This window comes from Solanum dulcamara, chromosome 1, assembly GCF_947179165.1.
Source record: "Solanum dulcamara chromosome 1, daSolDulc1.2, whole genome shotgun sequence".
NCBI lineage: Eukaryota > Viridiplantae > Streptophyta > Magnoliopsida > Solanales > Solanaceae > Solanum > Solanum dulcamara.
The window spans coordinates 60,276,937-60,283,054 of NC_077237.1; the positions used below are offsets into that span (position 1 = coordinate 60,276,937).

Genomic DNA, 6,118 nt, shown 5'->3' on the forward strand with positions numbered 1-6,118 from the left:
GGTCGCGACTGGGGTCCGACCTGGACCCCCCCGTACACATATCTATCAGATGTGGTCACATTGAACTGTAAATAAAATAATATCATGTAACAGAGCCCCACTGGGCGATAATATTTACATATACCTGTAGCCCTTTTTGTTCGTATCACAACATGACCGGGCACGCAAGCCGACAAGGCTGCCATAACATAACAACATGTACAATATATCATATAGACCCAGCTGAACCAAACTGACATATACAACCCACATATACATGTCTGCAGACCTCTAAACATATAAATGACAACATATGGAGGGACAGGGCCCCCCCCGTACCCCTGAATGGATAAAATATTTTCTATACATCCGTGGACAATATTAAAACTAGGCCCCGATACAATGGAGCCTCTTCCAGCTGAGCTGCATAGAACCCTAAGCTAACGGACTCCCAAAATCTGTATCTGTACCTGTGGGCATGAACGCAGCCCCCCGGGAAAGGGGGGTCAGTACGACATATGCACTGAGTATGTAAAATGTAATATAATACACTGGGGGTATATTCGAAATAGAGAAGCAGGGGAACAAATTATTAAATTAAAGTCATGTACTTGTACTCTGTGAATCACAAAAGCATGCATGCTCAATTTATACAATATAGCCGGCCCTTTCAAGGATCCGGTGAATCACATCTGTAGGACCATCATAGGCCCGACGCCATCACCACCTTATTACAACGCATCATCATATATCTATACACGTATCCTGGCCCTCTATTGAGGGACTCAGGGAATAATGCAGTGAACTGTGCACGAGAACATATCCTGGCCCGGGACTCAGGGAAAGAAGTGTTACAATATACACGAGTAGAGTAGTGAGTAACTATATGCAATTTAAATCATTATTAGAGACTTGACCGTATAAGAAGATTCAAATTTTGTCGGAGGACTCGAGTAGTAGTGTAGTCATCTCGAGTGACTTCTAAATGCCATTATGGGCAATATCAATTATAATCTTGGGGCTCCTAGACATGTAATAAAGTAAAGCCAAATCGCTTATGGAACCAAGAACATTTGTTAACATATAGTCTGTAAGACTTGGAGCCTGTACATTTGTTACCTCTTTAACATATAAAAGTTTCCAGGGAAATAGTTTAACTACTATCAGAGTTCGATATTCAAAAGTAATTAAGATATGTTTAAGAATGGAGTTACCTCAGAGTTCAGATCAGATTCAGCTTACGACTAAGACAAGGACATGCCCCAAAAGAAGAAAGAGAATAAGCTCTATTTAGTCTGTACCTTTCTTCAGGTGATCTTCATATACATATTTTGTATCCGGCCCTTCACGGGGCTCGGTGAACCACTATGGCATTGTAACCTCATTTTTGTATCAAATACATCTCAATGAAAATGAGAGATAGCTTCCCATAGATTACATTCTGATACATAGAAGCCCTACTAGGCAATACTTAATCTTCACAGAAACTCTAATACTGAACAATGGATAGGAGTTATGAGGTGTACTCAGAATTCTGGGAATGGAATTATCCCCAAACTTCATATACAATTCACTTAAGGCTAAACATTTCCAAAAGGAAAGAAAGATAGATGTACGAACTTATACCAAAACATGCCAAGAGAAAGCTTTACATACCTTGTCTGAGTTATTCCTCATCCTGTTCGCCTCGTCGTCCTTTGAACCTATTCAACATGAAATTAATATGAATATCAACCCCTCTTAACTTTCCACCACCTCAGGTTACATCTTAGTATTAATGGAATCTATTTCCTTAGTCGTTTCCCCGACTAGTTCTGTTATTTGCTAAGGCGTCGACGAAAATTGGGCAGCACCTCCCTTATAATGTGCCCTATCTAAATTTCCAATTAGGTCCCTAAGACCTACAGCCAACCAACAACAACAACCTGCAGCAATTCATACCAACCATATACAACATAAATTTCAAACGACTTATTCAAAATTACGATATCAAAATAGGGTTTCTAGTTTCCATTTTTGTCAAACCTTTAACCGTACGAAGAGGGGGGTCATGTGGATGAAACCAGAAGCTCCACCACCTCATTTAAAAAAATTTTAGACCCTGCAACCACAAGCCACACCCCTGCAGCAGCACCTCATAAGAACAACACTCTATTTCGGCAACAATTCAACTATAGCGACTTCAATTTAGTTTATTCCGAATGTCGAACTTTTTGCGACTTTTCCACAACTTACAGCAGACCAAAAGGTGTGTAATACACCCTATAATAACACCATAAATTCCAAATTTAAAGGAGAAGTCTTACCTTACCCGAAATTGGCCAAAGCTAGCCAAATCGCAACTCGGAACTTCTTCAAACGCGCTGAACTTGAGCGGGCTGTTTGTGCGACTTCCTCGCTGCCCCAAATTAAAATTTTATGTTATTAAGCATAATTATACAGATGAGTGACACTTCAAATAATTAATTCACGAAACAAAAACTGGAAGCTCACCCCAAAAGGGCCCAACCCATAGCCCTCTCCCTTTTATCCTCTAGGTTTTCTTCTTTGAGCTTCTTTTAGTTTTTCAAGTGTAGAACTGAAAATATGGTTTCGTAAGCATTGTAATATACATATATACACCTCCACGTATTTTAGGAACGTCGCATATAATTAATTCACGGAGAGAAAATTAGAAAACTCACCTTTAAGCTTCTAAGCTATGGCTGCCTTTCTCTTTCACGTTTTCTCCCTATGTTGCTACTGCTTTTGGATAAATGAATCCATGAAGAGTCAACATATATATATGAGGTGACACGTGTCATCCCCTAAGGGTGACACGTGTCAGGCCCTTATTGGGCCACCTCAAATATACGGCCAATGGGGTGCTGCCACGTGGCAGTGGGGTCCACCACCCTCAAGCAGGTGGGTCACCTACTTGACCCCAAGCAGGTGGGTCACCTGCCTGCTTGAGGTGCTGCCACGTTTCACCCTCCTAGGCTGCCACATGTCCAATTTGTTTTCCTTCTGGTGGGTTCGTAATCTCATTCGTAATCTCGTCTCACTTTAAGAGCCTATGAGACCCTTGTTACGTAAGCTTGGTATGTAATCAAGTAACTCACGTATGTAAGACTTCCAAATTAGTAGCTTACATAGATAAGCCGAGTCCTATGATGCGTTACTTGGCCTCCGACTCCTTTCGACTTCTCTTGACCCTATTTCCAACCTTACCTACCATGAGGTGTCACATTCTCCCTTCTTAGAGTTGTTCAATAGGGTCGTAATTTAATTAGCTCACATACTATCTTCTAAGTAACTTAAGTAACCTTCCGAGTTCAAAGATGTGGGGTGTAACATCCTTCCCCCCTTTAGAACATTCATCCCCGAATGTTAAATACAACTTCCTTTAAGACTTTATAAAAATTATAGAGGGGTTCTTTTCCTTTATGCTAGCACATACATTTCCATCTATATTATTAACATACGAGTGCTCAAGAGTTGGAGTTACCTGTAGAGGTGCGAATACTTGTGTTTCATGTTCTCTTTAATTTCCCCGGTCATCCTCTTTCTGGTTTTGGTTTTTCCACCGTATCTTAACGGAAGGCACGTCCTCAGTTCGTCACCTTCCAATTTGCCAATCAAAGATGGAAATAAGTTTCTCCTCGTAGGATAACTCTTCCATCTCACGAACTTTATTTATGAGACATACTATGGGTGGATCACTAGTACCTTTGTGAGACATCTATATCTGATAGACTGGGCGTATGGTTTCCAAATTAGGTGGTGAGCTCAACTTACCAGCCGCATTACCCACCTTACACGCAACCTAATACAGTCTAATATATTTTTGGGTTAAGTCCCCTTTTCTGGGTGACTCCGTTATGAACATCCAATCATCCGTTTGAACTCTGAATGTCGATGTCAATTATCTGTATATCATTTTTTGCCGACTTTGGGCTTTTAGTCAATAGCTTGCTTAATCATGTCGGGGCCTTCTTAGCTTAGTCTTTTTAACATCTACCCATCCAATAGGGGACTTACACATCTTACTCTACCAGTCTTGTACGGAGCCATTGGGATACCAGAGTGGTAGCCATTATGGTAGGTAATCTTAATAAGTGGTGGATGATCATCTCAGTTGCTCCTAAGCCAACCATATAATAGTATGCTTAGTCTGCTCAATAGCCTGAGGAAGAATACGGTATGAAGACCTGTCTGTGCTCCCGACCTTTTCTTGGACTGATCTCTAGACGTTAACCATAATCAAAGTCCCTCTATCTGAGATATTAATTGGGGAAACCTCACGAAACCTTACTATTCTTCATATTCTATAATTCCACCTAATTTCAACTATATAGGTGCTTTTGATTGGAGCAAATGGGATGATTCATCGGCCTATTCGCAATAACCCACATAGAACCCTACTTTTACAAAGTATAAGATAGGTTCATAATAACGTTGATAACTTAGGGCTCCTTAACCTCGTATAGTTCTTCTCGACTCTCTCCTAGACTTCAACTGGCACTCTATCTTTTGGGTTCTTCTTTTCTTTTTCCCAATCCTTAGAGGTTGGTTATTGAATAATGCTGAAGTCCACTCATATAGTGGATCTCATAGTCGTTCTGTGCTTTTCCTATCATGATCTGGTCTAACTCTGAAGGAATTTTGGCATAGAAGCTCGCCATCCTGTAGAAATCAGCTAGTTCTGCCAGTTTTACTTAGACCCTTTCACAATTTCCCTTACCCCCGCTTGTAATCCTCTAGACACATTGTCTCGTGTTATTCTTTACCTTTGCAAGATTATGAGAGGGTACAAGAGGTACCCTAGTGTTACCTCACGAGTGTTCCTGTTTACCCTACATTTTTCTCCCTTATCCTACCCTCGATATTGGGGTAGATCATTGGTCCATTCGTGATCATGTCTTACTTCACTCGTAGTATTAATTCCATCTCGATAGTTTGACTTAACCTATCTTTGCATCTCTCGATAGTTAATTATAACTTGGGCTCCCTTGCCTAGGACAATAGATGCGGATACTCCGTAAGGTCCTACCACTCTTTTACCTTACAACTTTATACATTCTCGGTGGAGTAGGTAACCTGTGATCGAAGGAGAAGGGACTAATATCATTAATTCACAGGTAACATTCCCTGTAGAGCCATCTGTCAATGGAGTGTGAAGTGAGTCTTGTAGCCCAGGTCATACTGCGGAATTTTTGACCTTGGGTATTACTTCCTGTTATCCGTAAGTTACATCAAATGATATCCTTACCTTTTGGGTTTTGCTTTTTCTTGCCCTCAGAGTTGGTTGCCTAGTGGTGTCGAAATTCCCTCGCCCACTAGCCCATATAGCCCTTCGGTGGTTTGCCTCTTATTAACAGGTACTATGTTGACGAACTATGGCATTCGAATATGTCGTCAGTTAGCAATTAGCTAATCCTTCTTGTTTTGCTTAAGTCCTTGTTAGAATTACCTTAACGTATCTTATAATACTCCAGGTACATAATCTCATATCATTTCTCCGTCGCTAGTTCAGATTCTTCCATCTCGTGTGATCATACCAGCACTAACACATTAAGTTCCATCAGAATTTTGAAGTTAAGCGTGCTGGGGTGAGAGTAATACTGGGATGGGTAACCTCCCTGGGAAGTCTTCATGTCGCATTTCATTGTAATCCTTTCCACGATGTGCGGGCACTCAATTTAGCCCAAGATTTACCTCAGCGTTATCTCGCGAGTCTTTATGTTTCGCCCTGTACTTTCGTCTGTTATCTTGCATCCAGTACCGACGTAGACCTTTAACTCCACTATCCTCTATTCAGTTTATGTTCTTCTTATTTTCTACCACAGGAGGCTTTGTATTCCTTTTTCTTTGGTGATTTATCTATCGCAACATCATTTGCGACTAACTCTATAACCAACATTTTGGCTTTTGGTCTAGCATGCTGTCATTATCCTTCGTAATGTCTCTTAAGTTGGTTGATATCCTTTCATGGTTACACTCTTTTGTTTTTATCCGCAGCTGCCTTCTAGTGTTATGTCTGTCAGGGTCTCGTCAAAAACTCCTTAACGCTGCCTTAGATAGCATTCTAGCTTCCATCCAATTATTGGTAGCTTCCAGACCTTTCTAACTTGGTTTGGTAAGATATCTTGTTGATGTT

At 40.8% G+C, this 6,118-nt stretch overlaps 1 pseudogene; it reads left to right on the forward strand.

Annotated features, from left to right (window-relative positions):
- Positions 1-5,505: 5,505 nt before the first annotated feature.
- On the forward strand, positions 5,506-5,625 carry LOC129904860 (5S ribosomal RNA; annotated as a pseudogene).
- The last annotated feature ends 493 nt before the right edge of the window (positions 5,626-6,118 follow it).